The sequence below is a fragment of the Triturus cristatus genome, chromosome 10, assembly GCF_964204655.1.
Source record: "Triturus cristatus chromosome 10, aTriCri1.1, whole genome shotgun sequence".
Taxonomy (NCBI): Eukaryota; Metazoa; Chordata; class Amphibia; order Caudata; family Salamandridae; genus Triturus; species Triturus cristatus.
Window position 1 is genome coordinate 599,790,943 of NC_140593.1, and position 14,251 is coordinate 599,805,193.

A 14,251-nucleotide genomic window follows, 5' to 3' on the forward strand; every position below is an offset into this window, starting at 1 on the left:
CCTTTATATGTTTTACACACTGATTCCCCATGCTTCTTCAGCCTCGCTTCTACCGAGGCAGAAAATGGCCGCCAACAGTTCCTGGTTTCGAATGTAGACAGACACTCGACAGCCAATTAGCATTCAGCATGCGATCGGGAGGGTGTGCGCTTGGTTCGGGGAGGGTGCGCTTATGGTGCGGATAGGGTCAACGGATCCTCTCCGGCCATAGATATTTATGTACATGTAACTCTAATTTTCTCAAGAACTACTAAACAGATTCACACCATTTATGCAAAAGGCACGAGTCTGAACTAAGGACTATCTCTTTGCCAAATTTGGTGTCATTCCGTTCAGCGGTTCGGGTTGTAGCTGCGACAACAGATCCTATGGGAAATTGCATGGGTAAAACGCGTTTTGGGACCCCCCTTTTTTCTCGGCCCCCGCTTGACGAATCACCACAAAACTTTCAGGGTAGGAGTGGAGCGGAGATGGCCAAAAGTCTGGAAAATTTTGCGAGGATTAGTCAACCAGCGCCAGAATTATTGGGAATAGAATGTTGCGGATTTCCTATGGGAAATAGGTCCTAACTATAACTATCTACTGGCGACCGCCAGTAGATAATATATATATATATATATTTATATATAAATCCAATTGCAGGTCAAAAGCACACTCAGAGTCACGGGTATTCCATAAACGGCAGTAGTTTATTCTTCGCTACGCGTTTCGACACAAAAAGTGTCTTGTTCACACGAATCTACGAACGTTTTGCATTGTTTTAAATAAAGTTCATTGAAGTGATTTCACCCAAACACAGTGATAACAGAAATAGGACTATACCTTTAGATAGTCAAATCCGATGTTATAGTGCGGCAGACATATTGGAAAGTGCATTTCAACGTTTTCACAATATATAGTCTCTCTTCAAATTGTATTGCTACTGTTTTACACATTGTAGAATAGACACTACAATTACTTGTTCACACGAATCTACAAACGTTTACAGATGATAAATTCTTGGAGGAAAAAAACAACATGCTTGAAAGGTTTCGCCAAAGAGGATACCCTGAATGGGTCCTCAATAAAGCAGTGAAAAAAATTGACAGTGTGAGTAGAATAAAAGCACTAGAACAAAGAGCTAATGACCAGGAAGATGCAGACAGTAACATCAGACTTGTAACTACATACAACAATAGATCACAAAAAGTAAGTAAAATGCTCACAGAGAATTGGAAGATTCTCCAGACTGATGCCATCATAGGGAAAGAAATAGGAAAAAGACCCCTGATTACCTATAAGAAAGGCAGAAGTCTTAAGGATATATTGGTAAGAGGGGATATCACTGAACCAAAAAGCCATATTTTTCACGATCTTAAAGGGTTCTTCCCCTGTGGGCATTGCAGAGCCTGCAAATTCAGCCACTCTGTAAAAGAATTTAATATTCCAGGAAGAAATAAAAAATGGGTAATCAACCAATTTCTAACGTGTAGCAGTAACTGTATTGTGTATGTACTTGAATGTCCTTGCAAACGTAGATAAGTGGGGAGTACTATTTGCATGGTAAAGAAAAGAGTGATGGAACATCTTCGAGCAATTACCAATGTAAATGTACAATACCCAATTGCAAGGCACTTTCTGGAATTTCATCAATCCAATAATTCTCTGCTACGATACTTTGCCATTGAACAAATAGTCTTAAATCCAAGAGGCGGTAATAGAGACCTCAGATTAAGACAACGAGAATCAAAATGGATACTTGAGTTGGAAACTAGATTCCCGGGAGGGCACAACCTTGACGAGGAACTAGCTTCACATCTTCATATAGAATAATCAACTAGAGACAGTATCAAATATAGTGACTGTAGTTCTGTGATAATCAATGAATGTGTTGTTTCGATATGGATACTTTGTCCCGTTCTCTTTGAGAAACTAATGGCTGTGTATCTCTTATTTGTGTTTTTTTACAGGAGGAAAGGAAGGGGCCCACCTTATGTTTGACTGTCTCACGGGTTCCCTAACCTTTTCTTCCCCGGGCTCGGGACTACACTATAACACAGATAAGAGAATTTTATAATGAAATGTCTATTTGTTTCAGAATATAATTTGTTTTATTGTTTTCAATTTTGCACATTTGATCGTATCACAGGGGAAGTGAGGACATTAACCTATATAATGATTTTAGTCTAGAAAGATGTTGCAAATAATATTAACCAGTGCGAAATCAGTGTAATGTAGAAACATATATGCTCTTTCAGGCACTAGACCGATACAAATGTATGAATAATAGACCCCTAATTTACACCATTTAGCCACTAGAGCGCCTACAAATCATACGAGTAACCATGAATACTGATATAATCAATTACCAACCATACAGATTACCAAACATAACGATTGCCCTAACTATAATGACTATATAGCCCAAATGTATGGCGAAACATATTTGAACTAGTATTTAAGGCAAATCGTCTATGAATGTAAATAACAGAAACCTGTAATCAGGGGCACATTGAATTTTATGTTCCTATGATTGACAAGTAATTGTGGTGTCTATTCTACAATGTGTAAAACAGTAGCAATACAATTTGAAGAGAGACTATATATTGTGAAAACGTTGAAATGCACTTTCCAATATGTCTGCCGCACTATGACATCGGATTTGACTATCTGAAGGTATAGTCCTATTTCTGTTATCACTGTGTTTGGGTGAAATCACTTAAATGAACATTATTTAAAACAATGCAAAACGTTTGTAGATTCGTGTGAACAAGACACTTTTTGTGTCGAAACGCGTAGCGAAGAATAAACTACTGCCGTTTATGGAATACCCGTGACTCTGAGTGTGCTTTTGACCTGCAATTGGATTTATAAAGAATTTGCCGGTTTTCTGGTTTACCGGCATCGTGCACCACCTGACGACGGGCTTGGTTTCCAAATAACCCGTTTGGATGAAAAGAAATACGAAGTGAGGAACCATGAGCCGGCCATCACCTACTAATCGGTGATATACAGAAGTAAAAGGAACTGCCGTGAATCTCCAGTTTAGAGGTAAGCTCGACCCCGGGATTGCAGCGCGGTAGGGAAACACCGCTGTTTTCTACGGGCGGGGGGTTCCCTCACTAGCGGCGGCACTTGGGGGGGAGTACTTGCATCTATGAAAAGGAGAGGAGGAGTGGGAACTACACAGTACATATGATCGATAATACAACACTGCAAAAAGTGGGACTGCTGTGATTAAAAACTGTACAACAATTTATAAACAGGCATTCCCTAAACATCTCCACGGCAACGCGAGAAACTTTATAGTGGCATCAGGAACCGCCCATAGTTGGCGGGGAGTCCGGGTATGACGAGGCAGTAGTTTAGGACGAACAAAACAAACTAACAAATTGAAGAGAAACAATACCAACAAATAACGAAGAGTACAGGTGACAGCCGCCCTGTACATCACTGTGTGATTCTAAAACAACAAATCAATCACCGAGGGATCTAGAAGTTCCTATAAGAGGCAACATCTTCAGAACATGGAAGAAGAAAGAGATAGACGTGCCGCTGCACAATCTCTTTTTGCACGTGCTCCAGGCAAAGGGAAATCGATAGGAATATCAGACGCCAACATCAAGAAAGACAATGAGTTGAATATGCTACTACGCAAATATGAAAAATTGAAAAAGCAAGAAAGTTCGAAGTGGTGGGAGGCAACGTCCCTTCAAGATTATGTGGAGAAACAAATGATACCAAGAGGCCTAAGAATATATATTACGCCTTCACATGAATCCCCAAATCCACGAATGCTTGATGAATGGGCAAATAACTCTGCTGAAAGTTCTAAGAATATGATGATAATACTTATTAAATACGCCTGGGAAGATCGGGATAAAATCATCAAAGAAATAGCAGAGATTGAAGAAAATCTGAAAAAACACGCAGATCAAGCATGTATTCAAAAATTCAAGGATGAACTTAAAGGAAGACTAATAAAGTACGAAGATGACATAAAACAAAGAAAACAGAGGAAATTACACAGAGACTGTGTGGACTACGAAACAGGACGAATCCTGACCTACAGCCATAAGTATGACCATCTGTACAATCAAACTATGACAACCAAAGAGCCAGTTACCACAGAAGCAAATGTGGAAATCCATCTAGATCTAACCGACTCGGATACTGACGTGTCAGTACACACAGCAAGCTCTCTGTCTGATGTAGATGTCATAACACATCAAGCTACTTTTGTAGACGAGTTCAGGGTAATGAAGAGGAGCCGACAATCGGGGAAAACAACGGCAACGCCTACTCCACCGCTGAGGGGACGGGGAAGAGGCAGAGGAAGAGGAAGAGGCAGGGGCGTAGTAAACAAAAACACCTCAAGCGGAAACACAGAAAGAAGAATGGAGCCCATGGGAACAAGGAAAAGAGGCTCAAAATCAACGCTATAATGGATGCCCAAATGGTAAACAAAACCATAGTTAATCTCTCTGCACGTACACTGTCCCAGTTTGAAAAAACTACTCTTTGTCTTGGGCTAACCTTTTGTCCAACGGAACTTTTTAATTATGCTAATACCCGTATTGACATTTTTAAATTTATCAGAAAGGTAAAATTGAAGAAGTGGCATATATTAAATAACAGCGAAGGACAACACAATATGGCCCAAGTGTACGATATTTCCACACAACCAGGACTGACGGTAGGAGATGCTGATACATTGGATGCAATAATTGATTTAGGAGCTCCCTATTCTGCAGACGCAGAAGATGTAATAACAAACAAAGCAGCATGTACTCAATTTAAACCCCGTTCAGTATTCTATCCCAATTTACCCCACGATGCAATTGATACATTTCATGATGTTGTGACCAAAGAACTTATGAAACAAAAACATAAGCACAATAATCCTAAGGGAACACAAAACTTGTCATATAAACAATGCGAGTTTATTCTGTCACTATCGAAGGATAAAAGTTTGGTCGTACGACCATCAGACAAAGGTGGGAATATTGTCCTTTGGGGTAAAGAAATGTACATCAATGAAGCAAAAGAACAACTCAGTAACAATGATTATTATTGTATTTGCGATACTGCAGCATACAACGCCAGCATAGTTACAACATGGCAAAAACTATCAGAGTGGCAGGAACTTGGGATTATCTCGTGGCATGAATATTGTTTCTTAAAACGCGATTTCCCCAAATTACCCATTCTGTATCTTCTCCCAAAACTTCATAAACACCCCACTACTCCACCAGGGAGACCAATCGTGTCTTCTATGGGTAGTGTAAATGAAAATGTATCCAAATACGTGGATCAGTTCTTGAAAGAACATGTCATGAGTTTACCATCTTTTGTTAAAGACACTAAGGATTTCCTGAATAAATTAGATGGTCTCAGATGGGACGAGAACTACCATCTGATTACCCTGGACGTGAACTCATTGTATGCTATAATAGATCATGTCCAGGGGGTGTAAGCTTGCATTTTCTAGGTTCTAGAGCTATTATTTATCTTGAGCATACACGCATGCTAGCTGACATAATGACGGTATGTCTGAAAAACAACATCTTCATGTTTGATGAGGTACTCTACAGGCAGGTGCGAGGCACGGCTATGGGAACGTGCTTCGCACCTGGATTTGCAAACCTTTTCCTAGGAAAATGGGAGGAGGAAATTCGATCAAATCCATCCCTTGCCAAATACTTTGAGTCAGTAGTCGTGTGGCTCAGGTATATTAACGACCTATTTATTGTATGGAGTGACACAAAAGAAGAAGCGGTTAAGTTCATTAATGAACTAAACACCAACCCGTACAATATTAAACTTACATCTAATACCAGCAAGAGGGAGGTTGAGTTCCTAGATACCCATATTGAAGTCATCGATGGGAAACTTGTAACGAGTCTGTATAGGAAAGATACAGCTGGGAACAGTTTGCTCCATGCTCTCAGTGCCCATCCAGAACCCCTGAAATGGAGCATTCCATATGGAGAGCTACTGAGGGCAAGGAGAAACTGTAGTACAGATGATAAATTCTTGGAGGAAAAAAACAACATGCTTGAAAGGTTTCGCCAAAGAGGATACCCTGAATGGGCCCTCAATAATGCAGTGAAAAAAATTGACAGTGTGAGTAGAATAAAAGCACTAGAACAAAGAGCTAATGACCAGGAAGATGCAGACAGTAACATCAGACTTGTAACTACATACAACAATAGATCACAAAAAGTAACTAAAATGCTCACAGAGAATTGGAAGATTCTCCAGACTGATGCCATCATAGAAAAAGAAATAGGAAAAAGACCCCTGATTACCTATAAGAAAGGCAGAAGTCTTAAGGATATATTGGTAAGAGGGGATATCACTGAACCAAAAAGCCATAATTTTCACGATCTTAAAGGGTTCTTCCCCTGTGGGCATTGCAGAGCCTGCAAATTCAGCCACTCTGTAAAAGAATTTAATATTCCAGGAAGAAATAAAAAATGGGTAATCAACCAATTTCTAACGTGTAGCAGTAACTGTATTGTGTATGTACTTGAATGTCCTTGCAAACGTAGATACGTGGGGAGTACTATTTGCATGGGAAAGAAAAGAGTGATGGAACATCTTCGAGCAATTACCAATGTAAATGTACAATACCCAATTGCAAGGCACTTTCTGGAATTTCATCAATCCAATAATTCTCTGCTACGGTACTTTGCCATTGAACAAATAGTCTTAAATCCAAGAGGCGGTAATAGAGACCTCAGATTAAGACAACGGGAATCAAAATGGATACTTGAGTTGGAAACTAGATTCCCGGGAGGGCACAACCTTGACGAGGAACTAGCTTCACATCTTCATATAGAATAATCAACTAGAGACAGTATCAAAAATAGTGACTGTAGTTCTGTGATAATCAATGAATGTGTTGTTTCGATATGGATACTTTGTCCCATTCTCTTTGAGAAACTAATGGCTGTGTATCTCTTATTGTGTTTTTTTACAGGAGGAAAGGAAGGGGCCCACCTTATGTTTGACTGTCTCACGGGTTCCCTAACCTTTTCTTCCCCGGGCTCGGGACTACACTATAACACAGATAAGAGAATTTTATAATGAAATGTCTATTTGTTTCAGAATATAATTTGTTTTATTGTTTTCAATTTTGCACATTTGATCGTATCACAGGGGAAGTGAGGACATTAACCTATATAATGATTTTAGTCTAGAAAGATGTTGCAAATAATATTAACCAGTGCGAAATCAGTGTAATGTAGAAACATATATGCTCTTTCAGGCACTAGACCGATACAAATGTATGAATAATAGACCCCTAATTTACACCATTTAGCCACTAAAGCGCCTACAAATCATACGAGTGTTTTCCAGGAACACGGGTAACCATGAATACTGATATATGCAATTACCAACCATACAGATTACCAAACCTAACGATTGCCCTAACTATAATGACTATATAGCCCAAATGTATGGCGAGACATATTTGAACTAGTATTTAAGGCAAATCGTCTATGAATGTAAATAACAGAAACCTGTAATCAGGGGCATATTGAATTTTATGTTCCCATGATTGACAAGTAATTGTGGTGTCTATTCTACAATGTGTAAAACAGTAGCAATACAATTTGAAGAGAGACTATATATTGTGAAAACGTTGAAATGCACTTTCCAATATGTCTGCCGCACTATAACATGGGATTTGACTATCTAAAGGTATAGTCCTATTTCTGTTATCACTGTGTTTGGGTGAAATCACTTCAATGAACTTTATTTAAAACAATGCAAAACGTTCGTAGATTCGTGTGAACAAGACACTTTTTGTGTCGAAACGCGTAGCGAAGAATAAACTACTGCCGTTTATGGAATACCCGTGACTCTGAGTGTGCTTTTGACCTGCAATTGGATTTATAAAGAATTTGCCGGTTTTCTGGTTTACCGGCATCGTGCACCACCTGACGACGGGCTTGGTTTCCAAATAACCCGTTTGGATGAAAAGAAATATATTTATATATATATATATAAATATATATATATAGAGAGAGAGAGAGACTGTGAACAAATTGGGGAGAGACTGCGAACCAATTGATGTTTTTTTTTCCCCAAGGGCTAAAGTGTTCCTTACACTAACCCCCATTTATATGTTGTTTTATTGTTTTTGAGGACTTTAATGGTGGACACAAAATTTCTCTTCATGTTGTGTCCACCCAATCAATTGCCTTAGTTTTGTCGGCTTGCTGCGAGACCAGCCAATTAAAATGCTTTATTTTCATGTGATTGTGGTTTACAAACAACAAGGGCAACCCTAGAACCTGAACCAGGGGTAATTGACGCTAAAGTCTAAACAATGGTTCAAGTATCAAACTAAAAATAGAAATTGTTTTTTTAAAATTAGAAAAGGACTTAAATTAGGGAGAGAGGGAAGAGAAATGTTCTCTTTTCCCTCTCTCCTTACTTTCATGTGAGACAAGTGTGTGAGTCCAACGACACTAGATATTACTATCTTATTAACATTTATTTCTCATAAACGACTGAAAAGATTTACAACAAATGCCAAAATGCACACTTTCTGTTTACAGATCTAGCATTTTGCCATATGTAATGTCATTCTGTTAAGCCACTTTTTTGTATTGTTGTCTAATCTTTCCTATAGAAATTGCATTGGGAAAAAGTATTTTAGGGCCACTCTTTTTTCATGGCCCATGTTAGACAAATCAACCCAAAACTTTGCTGGAAGAAATTGAGATGGATGAACTTCATGAAGATTCATAAAAATGGCACCAAAGTTTTTAGAAAAGCAAAATGCTCTTACTATGGAAAGTCTGACCTAACTAACTACAACCGCCGCTATGTAATAGGGATGCATGCCTTCATTTAATGTTATTTCTTTATCATAAAATCCAGGTAGTCAACGGAGTCTGTCAGGCATTCTGGAAATATTCCAGCTGGAAATATTAAAGTACAAATCTTCTACTCCTAAGAGTTATCAAAGGGTGTAACCAAACTGAAATCCTTCACTAAAAAGTTCATCTGTGAGATTTTGAATAACAACATACCTGTTTCAGTGCTTTAATGTGGTCTACCCTTCAAGGCCTATTGGCTTTAATATATCTATAATAAAGTAAATAAATCAAGTTTACTGCCCTTTGTTGTAACTTTTCATGATAAACAGATCAGACCTACTGCATTTTAATTACATTTTCCTAATGAACCAATCAGGTTTATAGCTGTTATTGTTTTCTTGTCATTATACCCAGCTCAGGCCTACTGCATTGCGTTTAAGCTTTCCTACAAAGCAACCATCAGGCCTGCAGTCATGAAATTACAAATTTGAAATTCCAGTTGGCTGTTGACTTGAAGGACCTAGCAAGGATACTCTCAGCGGACATCTTCAATACCCATGATTGTTAGAGAGGGTAACCAACACCAAAGCCATTGCCTACAAAGCATGGATTTGCATATTGCCCCCTTGAATCATAAATGGACCTGAGGGTGAGGAATCCTCCAACCCAACAGCCACAGAAAACACCATTCACCCCTCCCAAGAACTCTGCAACACCCTCTAAGACTACTTCCACAGTAAGATTGGCACCATTTACAACAACGTTGACCGCCAACCCACCACTCTGAGCCTCGACAACCTCAACCAACCAGCGAACACCAGTCGAGCTATAACCACCTCCTCTCCACTCACCACTCAGACCACCTCAACCATTATGTTGTTCATCCACTCCAGGTGTCCACCGACCCTTGCCCCCACTATCTATTCAACTTCGGAACCAACCAAATCAGTATGGAACTTAGCAGCATCCTCAACACCTCCATCTCCACAGCAACCTTTCCAACATGGAAACACGTGGAGGTTAGACCCCTATCAAAGAAACCCTCTGCTGACCCTTGTGACCTCAACAACCACCAACCAATCTCCCTACTCCCCTACCCAGCCAAATTACTCAGAAAAGCCATCAGCCAACAGTTCACTGATTATATAGAACATAACCACCTATTCAACGTCTCATAATCTGGGTTTCATGCCAACCACAGCACTGAGACCATGCTGATTGCCGCCACAGATGACATCAGGACTCTCCTCAACCATGCAGAAACTGTGACCCTGATCCTCCTTGACCACTCTGCTGCGTGCAACACAATCTCACCCTACACCCTCATTAACAGACTCCAAAACGTCGGCATTCAGCAAAACGCCCTCAAGTGGATCGTCTCTTTCCTTTCAGGATGCACAAAGAGCATCCGACTGGCTCCCTTCACCTCCGTACCCAAGGGCATCATATGCGGTGTACCCCAAGGATCATTTCTCAGCCCCACCCTATTCCATATCTGCATGCCCCCTCTTGCAGATGTCATCAGAGCCCACGGACTCAACATAATCTCCTATGCTGATGACACTTAACTATTCTCTCGCACATGAGGAGCCCCCGAAACGCCAAAATCTTCTGCAATGCCATGACCAATGTAGCCAAATGGATGGGAGACGTCTGCCTCAAACTCAACTCAGAAAAAAAAAGAAACACTGATCTTTGGGAAGAACTTCTCCCCATGAGTCCATAGCTGGAGGCCAGCAGAACTCGGACCAACACCCACACCGACAGGACCTGCGCGCAATCTTGGCATCATCCTCGACAGTCAACTGGCCATGAACGGACAAGTCAATGCAGTCGCCTCCTCCTGTTTCCACACCCTTAGCATGCTCTGGAGAATCTTCAGATTGATCCCAATCAACACCAGAATGTCCGTCACACTGGCCCTCATCACTGACCTCCTCCACTATGGCAACGCCCTTTATGCCAGAATTTCCACCCATCTCCTCAAAAGACTCCAGACCATACAGAACACAACAGCCAGACTCATCCTGGTCCTCCCCATATGGACCCACATTACACCTCACCTCTGAAACCTCGACTAGCTCCACATCCAGAAGAAATGCCAGCTCAAGATCCTCATGCAAGCAAACAAAGCCCTGCATGGTCAAGGACCATCCTCCATCGACCATCGACTGAACTTTCACCTCCCCGCAAGACACTTGCCCTCCACCTCCCTCACCCTTGCACACACACCCACATCCGTTACAACCACAGCGGGGAGAGCTCCTTCTTCTACATCGCTGCAAAGACCTGGAACGACCTGCACTTACACCGCCGAACAACACCCTCACTGAAGGAAACACAGCTCCCTCAGTGCAAAGATACCCCTGAAGGTGACGGTGCTGCGCTATACAAATGCTGGTTGATTGATACTTCTTGTGCTAAGAAATAGCACCAAATGCAAGAGAACATGAATAGCAAGAGCTAGTAGCCACTCGTGGTCACTAAATGTGCAATTGGAGTAGGATTTCCCTCAAGTTATTCCTGCCATTTAGCGCTATTTTCACTGGATGAATTTTGATCTAAGAATTAAAACTAAATGTAAAAGAAAATGGATAGTAAGCACAAGCAGCTGTTTGTGCTTGCTAAATGTGCTTTTGGGTAAGATTTTTCCCACCAAATTACTTTCATTTATGTGATTGGGCATTATTGAATTATTATTGGTAATTCTATGTCAAAAGGTAACACAAAATCACTGAAATTACTCTGATTACTCTGTCACAATTGAAATTTTACAGAGATCTACAACAAAGGTAATCTGTGAGATTCCTTGTATCAAAACACCAATCTGTAGGATTTAGAACATAGGAATAACAATTCAACCTTGAATGCATATTGACTTTTACATACGCTCACAATAAATGTGCCAGGTCTACTGCCTGTATCATAATGAAAAATCAGGCATAAATATAGTTTGTTAGGAATAAGTTTCCCAAAAGGCATCCGTAAGGTATACTGTGATAAATTTACAAATATGTACAAAATTACAGTTGGTAAAACAATATAACATCCACCTGGAGAGCCTAATAAGGATTTTTTGTAATGGACATCCTTTATCCATATGTTTTGTTTGGGTAAGTCATCAACAGCAATATTCTTGCCTACTATATTATTCTCTGAGATTTCATGTAAGAAAATACGTACCTTGAGGCTGTTTCACAGTTTAATACCAGTCCACCCTTTAAAGCCTATTGCCTATAATGCCTGTTTTTCACAGTACGTCAGGCCAACTGGCTTTGTCATAACATTTCCTAATAAACTGATCAAACCTACCGAGGCTGGAATGATATATCGCAATGAAGTGATGAAGCCCTTACTCTTTACCATTGTCTTTGCATATTATCCAATATCAGCCAATTCAAGTGTACTTAATCTGGTATCCATGATGCATACAGTTTTAAAATTACAAATATGTAGGAAATACAGCATTCAAAATAATATACAACTCGTTCACAATAGGGCCCAACAGGAATCATCACAGTGAAAAACCACAGGGTTTGCCAGAGTGGTTGTCTAACGCCAAAACCCTTGCCTACTATAATAATCTGTGAGAGTATATGTAACAAAATACCGGTTTGCAGCCTGTAACACAATGTAATACCAATCCACTTTTAAGAGACCTACAGGCTTTAATGAGTGGTTTTCACAATAAATAATCCAGGCATGCTGTCTTTGTCATAACTTCATAATAATCAGCTCAGACCTATGGAATCCAACATAATACGCACACATACATACACTCAATACACACAAACACATGAAACACACTTTCATGTGTCAGTGAAACAATAATGCTTCCTTTTTAAGTCACTGTGGTACATATTACTTTAAAATCAAAGAAGAGCATTTTCAGCAATCTTAAACTCTATACCACCACTTAAATTGTCCACACTAATATAAACGTTTTCACTGCCCCAAGGTGGAGATCAACATAGGAATTTGCAATCTGTAGCTTGCATATACAGCAATCTGATGCATACTTATATTTCTCCTTCACTTATTGCCAAAGCCACCTTAGATTTGTTGTTTTATATAAATGAGTTGTGGTGTGGAACTTTTTGAGTGGTCTTAATTTCAGCCTTTAACATGTGCAATACCTGCACGAATAGCTCATTTCTGCATCGTTCTCAGAAGCCCTGTCAGTCATACATTTATTAACACAATGATAAATAAAAGAACTGTTAAAAAATATTTCCAGCAAATATTTTCCATTTGGGCCTGACCAGTCATGTTGCTGACAATGCAAACATTCTCCCCCAGTCAAAAGATCTGGGTTAAATCCATCGTTCTTTTTCCCACTACGCCCCCCCAGTTTGTACCCAGCCATATGCAAATCAGTCTTGACACTGTCCCCCATGGGAACAGTCTAGACCGAACTACCAGTCCAGGTCCTGCCTGGACCGGAAACAAGCATCCTGGGACCGGTTTCAGGGTATGTCACCCTTCTTCAGCCAGGCTAGCTTGAATCCAGTGGCACAGTGAGCAAGGGACCCACGTCTGGGCATACCCATCACTCTTAGGGTGAAAAGTGTTACAGCAAGCAAATGGCAGAAAATGTGCAGCATTAAAGCACATAATTTTCCTTTTCATGCTGCATAATTTAGTTGTAACTGCCTCATAATTTGGCCCTCTCCTGCTGCATAAATCCAGTGGCCTTGCTATATCTGGCTGAAGAGCCATAACTAGGGCAATACCGATCTTAGGTTGATTCTATTCTAGTTTAGAGAGGACGTCTTTTTATTTTTAGGTTTTGAATCAGACTCGAAAAAGCTCCGCCATAGTCGGGAACTATGGCGGAGCTTTTTCGAGTCTGATTCAAAACCTAAAAATAAAAAGACATCAGAACAAACGAGGATCTTTCATATACGGATCTCCATGTAGGAGTTATTTTGTCAACAACTAGATTCATCCAATACGGTTTGACAAAAATATATAAAAACGAAGATTGAGCTGTTTGCTCTTCCCGAATTCACAAAGGGTTATTTGTGCAAATATTAACTGTCCTGAAGATGGTCTAACGGACTTCTGCCACCAAGACCGAAACGTCGACACCATCATCTAATTCCGTATTATTTGATAATTACAGCTGATTTCTTTTCATTTATGAAATTAATCTCTGTTAAAACTACCTGGAAATAGATGTTTTTTGATGAAATGTGGATTTAAGTTAACCCATCTTTCATGTTACACTGCCTGAAATTTATTGTTCCCTTGTGTATCCCCCTTATCTTGATTTTGATTGATATATAAAAAGACTTGTGTTTTATTCACAATTCATTCCCGTGTGTGTGCTTTTTCATCTTTCATAACATTTATTGTATGTGTATAATTGATCTAAAATACACTTTCAATTTTAATAACAAAGAAATTGAACTAAGTAACTTCAAGTAAAATCC